The sequence below is a fragment of the Labrus mixtus genome, chromosome 9 (assembly GCF_963584025.1).
Source record: "Labrus mixtus chromosome 9, fLabMix1.1, whole genome shotgun sequence".
In the NCBI taxonomy this organism is placed as follows: Eukaryota; Metazoa; Chordata; class Actinopteri; order Labriformes; family Labridae; genus Labrus; species Labrus mixtus.
In genome coordinates, this window is record NC_083620.1 from 25,497,995 (window position 1) to 25,515,170 (window position 17,176).

A 17,176-nucleotide genomic window follows, 5' to 3' on the forward strand; every position below is an offset into this window, starting at 1 on the left:
CCGAAGCCGGGATGTCAGGGTGTGATAGAGAGTGTCTGCTGCCCTCATCCTTTTTTCCGGGACCATGCCCTCATTGCAAGAGAACCATCACTTCTGTCTGTGCTTTGCATTGATCAAACACACCTAGGAAGATAACATGAATCTCTCTTCCGATTTTTAATGTGGAGCCGTACAGCCCCGACCAGGGTCCATGCACACAATCACTGCGGAGTATCGGCAGATAATCACCATGGAGCCACAGGAAAATGTAGCAAGAGTAAACATAAGACGGCGTGTGTACATTTGTGTGCACTGAGAGACTTTTACTCCCGGAACAGGAGAGGCTGCTGGGAAATCTTGGGCAGATGTGAGCTGAAGACACTGATGTCTTCATAACGATCTGTTTTTTTTTCATGCTATCTCACCCGGCTCTGCCCGTCTTCCCCCTCATGCCGGAGAGACAAGTTAGATCCGTGAACAATCTGCTCCATCCTGCAGGCAGCGCTCCTCTCTCTCTCCGCTCCATAAATCGCAGCTCTCAGGGGACAGCTGGAAAGACAAGTGGGAGCCCGATGGAGCTGTCTGAAACGGCCCCCTGTTTCAAATTAGGCTTGCATGGACAAAAGTCCCCCAGCAACCGCAGACTTGTGGGGACTTTTTGAGTTTTCATATCTACTTCCTGTATCCCGTTTGTTCAGCAGTGTGATGGGCAATGGAAGGTGAGCCATGGTGTGTTACAGCTGATGAAGCGGGTGTCACTGTGCCTGTGGTCTCCTGATCAGGGGGCACTGAGAGGTAGTTTACAGCCCTGTTAAAGGCAAATATAAAGCCCTCTCTAAAGAGGCATATATTTCATGGCCTGTGTGCTCTAAGAGTTAATGTCCCAGCGCAGCATGAGCTCGCTGGACTTCCTCCTCTCGTTCTGCCTCCATGGCCCGATGAACCGAGGTCACTGCAGAGGTGTATACTCAAAATGAAATGGAGTGCAGTGAATTGGATAAATTAGATGTGGTGAGTAAGTCCACACATGAAACATTTGGGGCTTAACCTAATTGAAGCATGGAATATGGCTTCAATTGCTGCAGACCTCGCCAATGTTTGCAAAGACAGAATTACTGAGGCTTAACCACTCCTTTGTGGTTCAGATGGTGAACAATTGCCCTACAATTACAATAACCCGTTTTTTTGCTTATCTCTGGTTTATTTTTTGTTACGAGGTATTTGTGAGGTCAAAAGATAACTTGTCAAATTGTTCTGGTTAGCTCAGAGGTGAAGCGTGCATTTAGGATCCAAACAAATCTTCCAATATTCAAACGGCTGTCATTCTTGATGATATTTAAGTCCTGCAGAGAGTGAAAAATAACTCAAAGAAAAGTTGTCTCAGACTTTTGACATTTGTAAACATTGTGCTGTATGGCCATAAAGATGAATGAAATTGATCATCCAGTACAAATTGGCTGAAATCCAGACAGAGCAGGTGAAATCTCCTGTGTTGATATTAATGGCACAAGAGGGAACAGTCAGGCAGCTCAGGTTCACCTCTGTGAATATTGAGGGAATCATCATGAGGTATTTCTGATGCAGACACTAGTACAGTGAGTACCAGCCTCCTGACTCCGTGAATAATGGACGATCTCAGCCCAGGGCGCTCATGGGTAAGATCTCCTTGTCAGGCTCGGCGCAGCAGAAGAGCGTCGTGAACCGAACCTCTCAGGAATCATTTCCATCCCCATCTCTGTCAGAACAAGCTTCATGTGACATTCACAGTTTGATGGGTCAGCCTCCAGCTCGTTCACTCACTTTGAGACGCAAAATCTTCCATCTGTTTTTGTAATTCTTCTGGTCATTGCTGGAGCTAAATCAGAGCAGCTTCCTATTCTTTATGCATCACATCACAACTTCAAATACTTTTCACTACAATGCACCTAATCTGCAAAAAAAAAAAGAACAGTGAAGGTCTTTAAGGAGGAGCTTCGATGCTTGCATGTTATTTCTGAATATAATGTGTTAAAGTTTGATCTTTAGTAAATGTGCAGCTGTGAATGCGATTACTGTGTGTGCTGACTAGACCGTGACTGTTCTGGTGTTAAAAGGAGAGGAGTGTAGCTAACAGCAGTCATGAATGAAGACAGTTTTTAAATGATAGATGTTTGGGTATGTAGGTGTAGATTCCATAATGTGCCTTCTTGTATCAGTATTAGTTTAATAAGACACACTACATCAGTTTTAATGTGGCTGTCATGACACACAGACTCTGTTTGATGACCTCACTGAGAATAGCACATCTTTAACTCCCAAATATACTTCCCACTTAATAAGAATGAATCACACCAAGATCATCTTAAAACAAACAAACAAACTTGTGTTAGACTTTCTCCTCGCAGCCTGCTCCGCATAATATGAACTTTTAATAACTGCCCCATGCTCTGCTCGCTGATTACGCTGCGGCTGCACACATATATTTACTCTAATGAGAGGCTCTTCTGCTACTGTACAGTCTGTTTGTAATCAGAGGGCTGTCAAGTCAGGGGGAACTTAGGAGATAATGAGATAAACACTGGCCTTTCCCGAACCCGACAGTGCAATCCTTTCACTGCAGAGGACATCGATTATGCTGCTTGTTTGTTTAGAGAAATTATTTTGGAAAATGTTTATGCATTATGGAAATGAAGGTCAGGGAGGAATTGATGAGGTTTCTTTTTGGGGTGAGGAATCCATTTACAGTCCCAACAACAACAACAACAATATGATGCACATTAGAATCCTGCAGAGGTCATTGTAGATGTTTGCAGATGTTTGCAGAGATTTATAAACACAGGTCACTTTTAAACATGTCCCACGTTTTTAGTTTTGAGCACTTCTCAGAGACTGTGGACTAAATCTCTTCTGGTTTAATCTGCCTCATGGATATTAAGACCAGGCTCAGCATCCCTAGGTCCCGTCACCTCTGACCCCGTCTGTAATCCGCCTCTCCCATCAGCTCATTAAGCCCGGGGAGTTCACACCTCTTGCCATGTTGGGCCCAGCTGTGTCTCCCCGCTGCCCAGGCCGGCCTGGGGTGTCAGGAAAGACTGCCGGCTTCAGAGGCGCGCAACAGGCCCGCGCTTCTGATCTCTGCTGAAAACGCTATAAATCACCGAGTGGAGGTGATGGGCCTAAGTGCTCATTAAAGAAGGCAATAATAAACGGGCAGAGAATGAAAGGCTCTCTCTACCTGTCAGCCTGGGCAGCTTAATGAGAGGAGCCTGTTGCACTTTACTAATGACTGATGATTAGGGTAAGGGTAGATGGAGTGTTAATGTAGCACCTGTAAAAGTACTTATTGTTGTTAATAATGTCCAGTCACTTTAATTCAACATGTGTTTAATTACATACTGTGACATTAATAGCTTCTGTTCAGTTAACTGTTTTTACATTCACCAGCAGGTGGCAGCGTAAGCTCTTTTGTGGCACATGAAAGTGAAACTTAAACAAGTGGCTGGAGAAAATAGTCTGAGCTGGCATTCGGGCGTTGCTGCTGAAGCGTGCGCATGGTGTGATGTACCTGGCTTCTATGTTTTGCCATCCTTGCCTGTGGAGTAATAAAGCGAACGTTTTCTACACCATGAGTGCCGTTGCAGTCTGAGTGGTGTAACAATTTGGAGGTCCCACCGAGATTTAATTACTTCACGGCAAAGACTTGGACACTGAGAGACACGGTAACGAGCTAACGTTAGCTACAGTTGAAGTTAAGCTAGCACGACACGGTCTCGTTTTGTTGTTTTTCAAGAGTTTCGAAGTGAAGACAGGAGTGAAAAGATGTCTGAACATCGAGAAGAGTTCATTTTGGAAATAGAAAAAAAACTGTTGGAACTGACTGTAAAAAAACTGCAAAGAGTATGTGAATACTGCAATATAGCAGGCAAAGACTCTGAGGATATTAAAAATAAAACCCGCCGTGCACTGATTAAGCACATTACAAAGTTTTGTGAAAGTGAGGAGTTTCTGGAAAGGGAAGATGAGGGCATGTCGGTGCTGTTGGAGTTGAACGATGCACTTGACGCGCTGCGAGAGGACTCATCGGAGAACAACGACGCGGGAGAAACGCCATCTTCTCCTTCACCAGCCAGCGCCGAGGGGGAAAAGGACGCGGTTCATCCAGCTCAGCCGACGTCGGGACAACATCGAGAGGATGACACACTGCTCCTGGAGAGACAGGTTCTTCCGGAGACAGAGCGTGGCGAGAGGACTCATCACAGAGGCAGAGATTCCATCGGCAACAGCTGCTGTGCTTCCGCCAGTGGTTTCAGAAAGGACTTCAGAATAAATGGACATGTTGGTGAGTCAACTTCAAGAGACACATTGAGTTTCAGTAGCCTCGAACATCAAATTGAAAGTGGCCTAAGAAAGGGATATCCAGAATTGGAAATTATGGAGACAGTGATACGTTCTGTGAATCCTGGATTAAAACTGAGGAGCTATTTAGAAGGAAAAACTGATCTCACTCTAACTACTCTCAGACAAATATTAAGAACTCATTATGCAGAAAAAGATGCAACAGTCTTGTACCAACAACTAACAAAAGCTGTACAAGGACCTGGTGAAACAGCTCTTGATTTTCTGGTCCGAGTACTTGATTTACGCCAAAAAGTCCTGTTTGCATCTGAGCGTTCCCAGTCTGGCCTGAAATATAACGAAGAGCTAGTTAAAAGCCAGTGTTCTCAGTCCATTATGACAGGCTTGATAAATGACAACATAAGAGCAGAGATGAGGATGTACTTGCAGGATGAGAAAAGTAGTGACGAGGTGCTCCTGCAAAAGATGCAGATTGCTCAGTACAATGAAAGTGAGAGAGCCCAAAAGATTAGAGTCACAAACAAAGCAATACATAGGGCAAGTCTCAACTCTGTGACGAGAAGTGGGGATGAAAATGACCCTGTAGCAACATCAGCCCCACCTAAACCTAGTAAAGTGATTAAAGAAAATCCCTTATTTAGAAAAATGGAGGAGAACAACACAGCAATCAGAGAGCTCACAGGCCAAGTAGCGTCACTTGTGCAGACAGTTCAACGTGAGAGAAAAACTGTTGATGAAAATCTAACTAAAGCAACTGTGAATGCTTTTAGGAGACCAAAGAGACAATGTGTAGCATGTCAGCAGGACAAGAAGGACTGTAGTCATTGTTTTAAATGTGGCAGTGGGACACATTGGGCAAAAGGGTGTAGAGTAGTGGAAAGACAGAAACCGTCGGGAAACGGGCAGAGGTTGTGACTGGGGGACGGGCCATGACTTCAGAATTTAAGTCCCAGAAGGACGCAAAATCTGAGCTGAAATCTCAACCTGAGCCTCTTGAGAAGCCCACAGAAATGGAGAAAAAGAAAAACTACACACAAGTCACCCTAATAAAGAGCAACCCTGTCACTTATGGCTCAACACGTAAACAAGTCGCACAGCTGGTAGGGAAAAAGTGCCTCGTCTGGTTTCACATGAACAGTGTGAAGACACAAGCGTTGTGGGATACAGGAGCACAAGTTTCCATCATGAGTGAGGCGTGGAAGTCCAAAAACTTACCTGATGCAAAAATAAATCCTATAAGTGACTTGTTAAATGATGATGAACTGCTGGACTTGAGAGCTGCAAACGGCTCACAAATACCTTTTCAGGGTTGGGTCGAAGTTAGTCTCAGTCTGTGTGATCCCAAAACTAAAATGGAAAGCTCGGATGAGATACTAGTCCCAGTGCTAGTAAGTAGAGACATAATGCAGAGACCAATAATAGGTTTTAATGCTATTGAGGAGATAGTAAGAGACAATGCAGACCAAGTTCAGCTAAGTGAAAGAGTAGCTTTGCTCAGAAATTCACTAAGGCTAGGATCAGGAAAGGCAGAAGCTCTACTTAACATCATTCAGGGAGCTACCAACGAAAATGTCACTTACCCAGTCAAAACAGGACGCTCATCTGTTGTAGTTCCGGGGGGACAAATAACGTGCATTAGCTGCCCTGTCAGAACCGATTTCAAAGTTAAAACTGAAATGCTCTTTGAGCCTGAGGAGAACCTCTCATTGGAGGAAGGACTTGAAATTACCTGTCAGTTGGTAAACATTTCCTGTTCCTCACGTAAGGTCAGTATCTATGTCAGAAATATGACACATCATGACATCACAATGCCAGGCAAGACAGTGATAGGGAGCATACAGAGGATAGCAGACTGTTACCCAGTGTACTCAGACGAACACCAGGTAAATTCAGTATGTGTTGAAAAGCTTCAGACTCCTCTAAACACCACCACAGAGACTTTCCAGGATAACCCATCAGATAAACAGTGGGATCCACCTGTCAATCTTGATCACCTGACAGCTGAACAGCAAACACTAGTCAAACAAATGCTCAGGGAAGAATCAGATGCATTCGCTAAGCACAAAGATGAAATAGGATACATCAAAAACTTGAAAATGGACATTAAGCTAACAGATGATGTTCCTGTTGCAAAAACATATAATGCCATACCTCGACCATTGTATGATGAGGTTAAGAACCACATCCAGGATTTATTAAATAAAGGATTCATTCGCAAATCCACCTCCCCATACGCAGCTGCAGTAGTTTGCGTGAGGAAAAAAGACGGGAGCCTAAGATTGTGCATTGACTACAGGGGGCTTAATAAAAAGACAGTTCCAGACAGGCATCCCATACCACGCATTCAGGAGATCCTTGATGGTCTTGGTGGAAACGCTTGGTTCAGCGTGCTGGATCAAGGCAAAGCTTATCACCAAGGGAGTGTCAATGAGGATTCAAAAAAGCTCACAGCCTTCTCGACCCCATGGGGGCTGTATGAATGGAACAGAATCCCTTTCGGCCTCACTAATGCGCCCTCAGCCTTTCAGCGCAGTATGGAAGAGAGCCTAGAAGGTCTCAGGGACAATATATGCATTCCATACTTAGACGATGTCTTAGTCTACAGTAAAACTTTCAAGCAGCATGTGGAGGATGTGAGATCTGTCCTCCACCGACAACAAGCCTGGGGAATTAAACTGAGGCCAGACAAATGTGACCTGTTCAAAAATGAGGTCCGTTATGTTGGAAAAGTGATCTCAGCCGACGGCTACAAGATGGACAATAAAGAAGTTGCTGCAGTGCAAGCACTGAAAATGACCCCACCTAAAAATATTAAAGAGCTACGGAAACTTCTGGGTTTCTTAGGGTACTACAGAGGGTATGTGCAAGATTTCTCTCGTCATGCCAAATGTCTGTATGACCTACTTTCAACAGACACTGACTCAAGTCCTAAGTCTAAGTCCAAAAGGACAGGACAGCTCCCCCCACATCAGAAAATAGTGTGGACTGACACTCACCAAAAAGCTTTGAACTATCTTGTTGATGTTTTGACTAACCCACCTGTGATGGCATATCCTAGGTTTGAGGATCCGTTCATTCTACACATCGACGCCTCAGAGCAGGGTCTGGGAGCAGTCTTGTATCAGAGACAGGAAGGTAAACTCAGAGTTATTGGTTACGGCTCACGGACATTGACACCAGCAGAAAAGAACTACAGACTACATTCAGGGAAGCTTGAGTTTTTGGCACTTAAGTGGGCTGTTACGGACAGGTTTAGAGACTATCTGTTTTACGCTCCCTCTGTAACAGTATACAGCGATAACAACCCTGTCACTTATGTTTTAAGCACAGCTAAACTGAATGCGACTGGACATCGCTGGGTCTCTGAACTGGCCGACTTCAACGTAACATTGAAATACCGCCCAGGAAAAGTGAATACAGATGCAGATTTCCTGTCTCGAATACCTGTGAGTATGGACTCTTACATGAGTGAATGCACAGAACAATTCTCCCCTGAAGTTTTAGGTGCAATCCTCAATGCAGTGGAGACACAGGCGCAAAACCAAATTGATTGGGTGTCAGCCATCACCTGCAGCCCACAGGTTCAGGAGATAGGTACAGATAACCTGCCAGACATAGTAGTCACACAACAACAGTTACTGCAGGCACAGTTGCAAGATCCCACCATATCTCTTGTTCGTCAGTGGAAAATGTCTGGGGGAAAACCGGACAAAAGAGACGAGAATATGAAAGCACAGACACTTAAGCAACTGCTGCATGAGTGGAAAAGACTGCATGTTTCACAAGAAGGCCTGTTAAAACGAAAAACATCAACAAGGACTCAAATTGTGCTTCCAGGAAAGTACAAAGAACTGGTCTACAAGTACCTCCACTGTGAAATGGGTCACTTGGGGGTGGAACGGGTTTTACGTCTCGCCAGACAAAGATTTTATTGGCCAGGGATGCAGAAAGACATTGAACATTACATCACACAAGTTTGTAAATGCAACTTTCAGAAAAAACCTGCAGTGCAAAGCAGAGCTCCCATGTGTCATGTACCTGCTACTGCGCCGTTTGAAATGGTTTCTATAGACTATCTTCACCTTGAAAAAAGCAGGGGAGGGTATGAGTATATATTAGTGATCATTGACAACTTCACTAAGTTTGCCCATGCCTACCCAACCCGTAACAAATCAGGAAAGACAGCGGCAGAGAAAATCTTCAATGATTTTTCACTTAGGTTTGGTTTTCCTGTTAAAATACATCACGATCAAGGTAGAGAGTTTGAAAACCAGTTATTCAGGCGTTTACAGAAATACACTGGCATTGCAAACTCAAAAACAACACCTTATCATCCACAAGGGAACCCATGTGAAAGATTTAATCGTACTCTGTTATCGATGCTGCGTACTTTGGATGAAGATAAAAAGGGAAATTGGAGTGATTATGTGAATAAAGTTGTACATGCTTACAACTGTACAACTAGCGAGGCAACAGGATACTCCCCTTTCTATTTACTGTTTGGCAGAAACCCCCGGTTGCCAATTGATCTGATCTTTGGGATAAATGAGGAGGAAGGATGCAACTCACACCAAGAATATGCTCAAAAATGGCAACAACAAATGCGAGAAGCATATGACATTGCATCTAAAAACATTAAAAAGACTACAACTAGAGGAAAAACACATTATGATCAAAAGAGGCAAAGTGCAGTGCTTTCCCCAGGTGATCGGGTCCTTGTAAGGAACATGTCAGAGCGGGGAGGACCTGGAAAATTGCGTTCATATTGGGAGGATCAAATACACATCGTGGTCTCTCAAAAAGGTGAAGACAGTCCAGTTTATGAGGTAAAGCCTGAGCGTGGTACAGGGAGAGTCAGAATCCTTCATCGCAACATGTTAATGCCATGTAATGCTCTGCCACTTGAGGAGCACCCTCAAAACACTGTAAAAGAAAAAAATCCTCACACTCAACAAAAGAAGCGACACAAGGAGATTAGAACAGAAACATCAGAGGACTCAGACAGCTCAGATGAGGAGGAACATTACTGGGCTCATAGATTGAGACACCATCACCACCAGCCTGGAGAGCAGAGTTTTGCAACCACGCTGACTCCTGAAAGCATACCTCAGCCTGGAGTTGTTGCTGAGGCAGAGGAGCCCAGAATGGAGTGTCCAGTGCAAACGCTTTTGGACAGTGACACTGATGGACACATTACTGATGGATGTGACAATCAAGAGGTAACAGAGACTGTTCAATCTGCAGACCTGCCTCTTCCTCATGAATCAGAACCGTCTTTAACAGAGCCGCGCAGGTCACAGAGAGAAAGGCGCCCTAAAGAGACATTGACCTATGAATCATTAGGCCAACCCAGCCAACGTGTGATAGGGCTTCATGCTGCTAACCCAGTGTATGTAAATACATTGGCACCAGGATATGAACAATACAGTGTGCTCTGGCCTACTCCACAGATATTTGGGACACACTTTGTTTATCCAACTCTGATTCCCGTGGGATTCTACTGATAGGCTGTGATAAGATTCAATATGGACTGTTGTTGTGGGTTTGGTAAAATATGGATTCAGAAACATGGACGGTTTGTGAACTAAGTGGTTATTGTCCATTCTGAGTAATTTGGAAAAACTAGAACTGAGGTGAACAGTTGAAAAAGAGACACTGACCAAATGTGATGTAAAGGTATCTGTCGAGATCACACTGTGAAGAAAAACAGGGTTAGTGTGTGTTAAGGGTACTCAACTGTGTTATATAGCTAAGAGGACATTCTGGTCATAAGGTATATGATTTTGTCATAAGTAATGTCATTGAAGTAAGGGTGAATAGACCAAATGTAACACTGAAGTGTTGTTGCAGTAAAGTGTGATTATATCACATGGTATGTGATAATAGTGTACTCGAAGGGTTAAACCTGTTAAAATGCATTTAAAACTGTTTACTTCTTCCGAACTTTCAAGCGAAAGCAGTTGTCATTACGTGTTAAGGTTAACTCACCAATTTATCTTTAATGTTGCATTCATAGGTTGGGTATTATCTGAGTATTGTGAAGACATTCGATCCTATGTTTGTGCTGCATTAATGCTAATGTTGAGGACAACATTTATTTTGCAGGGGAGGAATGTAGCACCTGTAAAAGTACTTATTGTTGTTAATAATGTCCAGTCACTTTAATTCAACATGTGTTTAATTACATACTGTGACATTAATAGCTTCTGTTCAGTTAACTGTTTTTACATTCACCAGCAGGTGGCAGCGTAAGCTCTTTTGTGGCACATGAAAGTGAAACTTAAACAAGTGGCTGGAGAAAATAGTCTGAGCTGGCATTCGGGCGTTGCTGCTGAAGCGTGCGCATGGTGTGATGTACCTGGCTTCTATGTTTTGCCATCCTTGCCTGTGGAGTAATAAAGCGAACGTTTTCTACACCATGAGTGCCGTTGCAGTCTGAGTGGTGTAACATTAACAAACGTTTAACTGCAGAGCAGCAGCCATAAACGTTTCACAACAACCACAGGCTCCTCTGTGCTTCCTCTCACTGCGTCAAGCACCTTTTCTGATGTTTTTCATAATTATTATTAATCATAAAAACCAAAGAGTTTAAACATCGTGTTGATTGAAGTTTGTAGAGTGTTGAAGCTTCACAGTGGCTCAGATGTTTTAAAATCATTTTGGCTTTTGCAGACTTTGCAAATTCACAATCCAACGTCTCAGTTCAATAACCTTAAATGTTCTTACTGTCATATTCATACTAATGAAATACTAAATATAATCACAGTTTCATCTACTGATGTTCTGTTGATGGCTGGTTAAAGATAACCTCTGATTACTTTGCTTGTGTCTGATTACATTTATGGGAAAACATTAGCATGCATTACACTGACGGCTTGTAGTCTTATGGCGCTGACACAAGTGTGATGTTATTTATGTGAAATACAATACGTTTTTTTCTAGTCAGCTGGTTCAAATAGCGAAGATGATTGAACAGTACTTCTAGCATGAATGCTAATTGCTTTTGGTGGTAGAGACAATGTGTTGGCACAGATGTTTGATAATGACGGTGATGAGGCGGATGATGCAGAGGACAGTTTGCTATGAGCAATATTTATAGTTTAAGTTAGCATCATGAGCTAAAAATAAGCTACTACTGTCATGTGCTGTGTGCCTCGGGCTGATGTTATCTACTTTATCAGCTGCTAGCTAGCAGAAGTTGTGTACGGCTCCCTTTGTAGTAACACAAAATGTCTCAGAGTCACCATAATCTTTTGTTTTACAGCTGAAGTATTTTGTAAATCCACCGACACATTTGTCAACTATGATTGGGATTGCAAATATATGTTGTTGTTGAAAACTTGTATTTATTTGTCTTGTTTAATTCAGTTTGATTGAGTTTGCGTTTTACATTAAGTAACGTGCGTTTCAATTTTATACCTGGGAAAATTGAATCTAATTTTAAGCTAAAAATAATATCTGTTGTTGTTTTAGAGCCAGAAATCATTTGCTGATATCACTCCAGTCCCCCACTGCTGCCTTTACCAGCTTTTTCCTTTATTGAAGACAAAATAATACATTGAAGGACTTTTTAATCGCTAATTGAAGTAATTATGACTTATTGTTATCCCTCTCCAAAATAAACTTTATGGCTTTTCCAAATATAAACTCTGAGTCACAGTTTTTTAAAAAGTCCACAGATAGAGAGGCATCCTCTCAGAGCTCAGAAGCAACACACAAACAATCAATCAAACATGCCCATATTTATGACTCTGACCCGCCAGCTGCAGGAAAACTAATATTGGGTTTGTTGGTTTGGCTGGCGCGGCGTGGATTAGGAAGCAGTTTGAGTGTGAAAGAGCTCCCTTCAGCGTGTTATCAACCTGCAGACTGAACCCCCCGCTGCAGGAAAACCTTTGAATTCCAACCAAAGAACGCTTTCACCATGCAGCCAGGTGGGACGCAGCTAAACTGGGGGGGGGGCGGTTTATGTTTTACTGATTCTCTGCATTCAGGGGCCACATAGCCAACCTGCTTCAAATGCATTTAAAAAGAAAAAAGAAAAATCAAATGGAGGATTCAAGACATCTACATTTTGTATCTTGGATTTGAGCTCATACTTAGATATAGATCAGATTAGATAAAAGTTGAACTTTTCAGTGAGTATTTAGTTAAAAGTTTAGTCTCAGACAAAGACAATCATAACCTGAGGAAAGTTGGACATTAATGCGTTTCATCTTCCAGTTTGTGAGTCGTTCTCTTATTTTGTGAAAACATTATCTGAGTTGGAGAGCTGTTTTCTATCTTGAAAATGAAATACAATGAGAGAGAGGAAAGGGGGGGGGGGGGAAGAAAAAGAGAAGTGCAGGCCTGGCTGGATTAGGAAAGGGCCTGTTTTTCCTCTCCATGTCAATGCACTCCTGCAGCAGGATAGATAGATAGTGACGGCCTGCCAGTTGGTTTTCATTACGTCCTTTGCACTTCAGACCTATGCAAAAAAAAACAGCATCCCTCCCTTCCTCCTGCCCCCTCTACACTGAACACACTTTTCCCTCTGAAGGAAAGGTACAAAATTGTTTCTGAAAGTGAAAAAAAAAAATTGCCAGAGGGGACTTTTTCCAATGTATTTTTCTAATATCCTCTTCAGACTTGAAGTCTCCCCCTGCATGCCTTTTTTCTTTTAAGTAAAACCCTGTCATCTACCCTGTGGGGGCTTCGCTGGAATGCTGCTTCAATATAAGATCTGTACCTTTGCATTCTCTGTAATGCATGCCTATGTGTGTCCAAATGGGTCTCCACATGGGGGGAGAGAGGAAGGCAGTGGAGGGAGGGGGGGGGGGGGGGCACTCAGGGATATGGGAACAAGGTGGAACTGTGCTTTGTTTGTTGCCCGCTGCACATACCAAAGCAAAATGGAACAGCAATAAAATAAGGCACAGATGTGCATTACTGGCTCAGACTTCAATTGTCCGCGACCCGGGGTGGAGGCCCGGTCACATTGTATTAAAAGGTGGATGGTCTGACTCTTTTTTTTCTCTCGCCGCTCCCCCTCTTGAAGGCCTGTTATCTCTCTAACATGCTGTGCTGCCTGGATGCCAGCATAGCGCTCCGATAACCACAACCAGAACATCTCTTCCCCCCCCCCCCATAGGTCTCCTCACCCTGTTCGACTTGAGTCACGCCATGCTTTACCTACGGGAGCGCCGAGCTTCAAAGAGAGGAAGCTTGCACACGCATCGGAGCCGCGGCGAGCTGATTCTGAGAGGATAAGACAACTCCTGTCTGTTATGGGAGAAGCATTGCCCTTTGACCCGCTGGCTTTAACATTGACAATCTGAACTGTTCATTATTTCAATCAATCAGAAAGTCCTTCCTGTGTGCACCTTCTGCTTGAAGTCACTCAGCATTAACCGCTGGTCTCTGCAGGGCTTGTATAACAGCCGGGAAATTAAAACCATGCAGCATAATGTGGAAGAAACACAGAGACGTTTTGATCCAAGTAAGTAAAGCAGCAAATGCGGAGAAATAACACAAAACAAACTTCATATCTTAAATCAACCTTAAACTCATATAAGGCCCTGGATCTGGGGGGGGGGGCTCTGGGATGTTGCTGTTTGGTTCTGATGAACACACCTTGTGTAGTCATGAGAATATCCTGCCAAACTGTACTGCTGCTCTTCATTTATGATGGCAGTTGTCCAGTTTCAGCTTGCCTGGCCTTATTGTCAGTAAAACCTTTGCCATCAGGATCGCCTTACATCTGTTTTATTTCTGTATAAGAAAATGCAATGATTTAAATTGACCCATAAATCTCTTCTTCTTTTTTTTCTTCTTTTAAACGTTGTCTCTTTGCTTTCCAAATGTTCTGATTTCTGTTGTGTGTGAACCACGCGCACCCTGACATGCTCACTCTTACTTATGAGCCCCTGCCAGAACTGTAAACGTGTATCCTAGCTAGATGAAACCAGAAACTAAATCTGATCTTTTTATTAGACAACCGGAAAAAAGAAATGAAAAGAGTTTTGTAGAGATTTGTAAGACATGGCCTGATTTAACCTAGGACTGATGATTTGTTTTAGACTTGTTCCAGGTCAATATATCACAAATTGAATTAAATTTTCGTTGCTTTATTGTCAGCGTTGCCATTGTTTTAAATCTTTATTCTGATCTTTTTTTGTGTTTGTTGTTGTTGTGTATAAAAACACATGTCGGGAAGAGACAAGGGAAAAGGCAGAATACGATCCAAATGGCCGTTTACTCTGCAGCCCCGGCCAAGCCGAGGAGGGACAGTATGGGAACTGTTTTCAGCTCCAGAGCCGGCAGATTTTTCCAGATAGTATATCTGCCGCTTCAACTCTGCCAGAAAGGATTTGTGTTGGACCCAGACCCTCCGGCTAGCATCAGCCTGTTGATGCAGAGCAGAGAGCAATTACAATTCCTGACCAAATTGCCGAGCCCATTGCCTTTTTCCATGCTGAAGCTTCAGTAGGTTGGACTCTGCATCACAAGACCAATGTGTACACGCTGTGCTCTTATCTGCTGAAGCAGAGGAGCTAAAGATAGGGATAAAGAGCTGCAGAGCTATCAGGACGGGAAACAGAATCACTCAAATGACACACAGACGAGTAATCCCACTGATCACGCTAATTAGTTCACTTAAAGGGGGTTGATGGAATATTAAGCTTGAGGCATCCTCTTCCTTTTATCTCGGGCAGTTAGCTCTGCTAGTGGAAAATATTCAAGCAGACCTGAACCAGACTGAAAAGACTGGTTGTGATAATGAAACTTTATTTGGGGGTAAAGAAGTTTAACTCTTTACATTAGATCAAGAGTTTCTGACGTGAACAACACGTGTCACATCTCATTTCTAATTAATCAATTCTAGTTAAGTTTGGAAAAACAAGTCGGTTCATATCAGAAGCAGTAGCTCTGCTTGATGCCACAGCAGAACCAGGCAGGTAAACGAGGAGGAGAGAGGAAATCAGCACAACAATTTTAATATAATTTTCAAACAGTCTGTATTTGGCAATCATCATGTTAGCACCCATACAAAGTGAAAAACAAAACAAAAACAAACAAATAACATCAAAAATCGTCACCATGTGTACAACCTATCCCACCAGTTTTATTTTACATAATTCTGTTACTATACTGTCCCCATGTTTCTCTTTGTCCTGTTTGCTCATTTACTTATTTTGTCCCTCTTTCTAATTCATTCATTTTATTTACTGACCCTTTTCCTTTTGTTTTGTTTGTTTGTTTGTTTGTTTTTGTCTAAATCTGCTTGCAAAACTGTATCGTACCACAGTTCCCCTCTTGTTTGTATCTCTTCTTTTTTATTGTGTGAGTATGTGTATGCACGTTTTGATCAATAGAAAAAGAAGATGCAGTAGCTCTGTAAGCACTTGAGTAAAGCTGTGACCCCATGACTAGATGTTAAGTTTGTCAATAGCACCTCAAAGTGGATTCACACACGGTCATTTAACACCAAGAATGAATTTCAGAAGCAAACATAGTTTAGAAGCATTTCTGTTCATCCTCGATGTAAAGGAGCTGAAGTGAACATCGGTGAGAGTGTGTCAGTCATTGAGAGTCACCCGAGCGAGTGGTGTTTGTTGTGAGTCCGTGGGCCCCAACTTCAGCAGGTTGTGTGTGTGGGGAGCTGCTGGTGCTGTGAGACCGTCCCGCGGTGTGAGAGCGAGGATCTGGAATCATTCGAACCCCCTGCTGCAGCTCCAACATCTGCTGGCCCGCCGTAACCAATCAGAGGGGAGAGCTCGGAGCCGTGACAAATCAGCCTGCTCGGTGATCTTTTCAGGGGATCCTGGTGGAGGGGTTGGAACAAAAGCCAACCCCCACCAACCCTGAAACCCTCCTGCTGCATCCACCCTCTCCATCCTCCCCACGGCCCTCTGGCTTTGATATTTTAGACCCCTGCATGGAGGAATAGTCTCCCCTGTTCATACCCCCCGAAACACCCCACCCTCCATACAAATAATCCCATGGATCATGACAGAAAAATGACGCTGCTTTTAGTATCCTGAGCTTTGTTGACATACATAGAACTTTTTCTTTGAAAGGATGTTTGTCTCCGTTCTTTCATCACCTTTTTACAGGATAGATTGGGATGTTCCCATGCTGGAATTCAAGGCTCCCTCCCTGCAGAGACAGCTCTCATTTGCAACCTCAGCAGTCGCACTGTCTATCTGGTTACTCATCTCTTATCTCGACATTCTCGCGCTAAGCCGAGATAAACCAAAGAGCCTGAGGATGAACAGGCATCGTGGAAGCAGACAGCCTTAGCAACGGCAGTTTTCCAGTGTGAGATAATCAGACCACAGAAATGTAACCCATGCATAATAAATCAGAAAAGTCAGAAAGTTGTTTTGGAGGCCAGTGTTAAATTTGATTTGTGAAAACAGACACTCAGGCTGTGGGACTGAACCAGACGGCTCTGTAAGAACAGTCCAGACAGTGAATCCTCTGGCCAGCCCTTCTCAGCGGGCTAATGACATGGCTCTCTCTGAACATCTGAGGAATTGGCAGACAGGCAAAGGAGGGATTGGGTTCACTGAGTGAAGTGCAGAAGGTAATTATGGGATGGAGTAATGGAGAGACAGACGGAAGAGACAGGGGGGCACATGGAAGTATGTGGCAGAGGGCCCGTTGACACAATGGGTACCCGCACAGAGATGACATGCGCTCCGTCCAGATGATAGGCCGTGACCAGCTTGGATTTCGCCCTGCTGAAATATGTCAGTACGTTCCTCTTTCTATAGGATCACATGATCCTGTTGTTTCTCAGGACGACTTCAAACAATCAAAAGTGGAGTTGACGCTGCCAAACGCTACCACATTGCAGTACATTAATCATGCACAGTGG

The 17,176-nt window shown here is 43.5% G+C and overlaps 1 protein-coding gene across 1 annotated transcript in view; it reads left to right on the forward strand.

Moving 5' to 3' along the window:
- The first annotated feature begins 3,719 nt into the window (after positions 1 to 3,719).
- The window catches only part of st14a (ST14 transmembrane serine protease matriptase a), a 140,627-nt gene continuing 127,170 nt past the window's right edge, over positions 3,720 to 17,176 (forward strand). The window contains exon 1 of the mRNA XM_061047097.1: positions 3,720 to 3,735. The gene's annotated coding sequence lies outside the window, so the exon portion shown is untranslated. The remainder of the gene's footprint in view (positions 3,736 to 17,176) is intronic.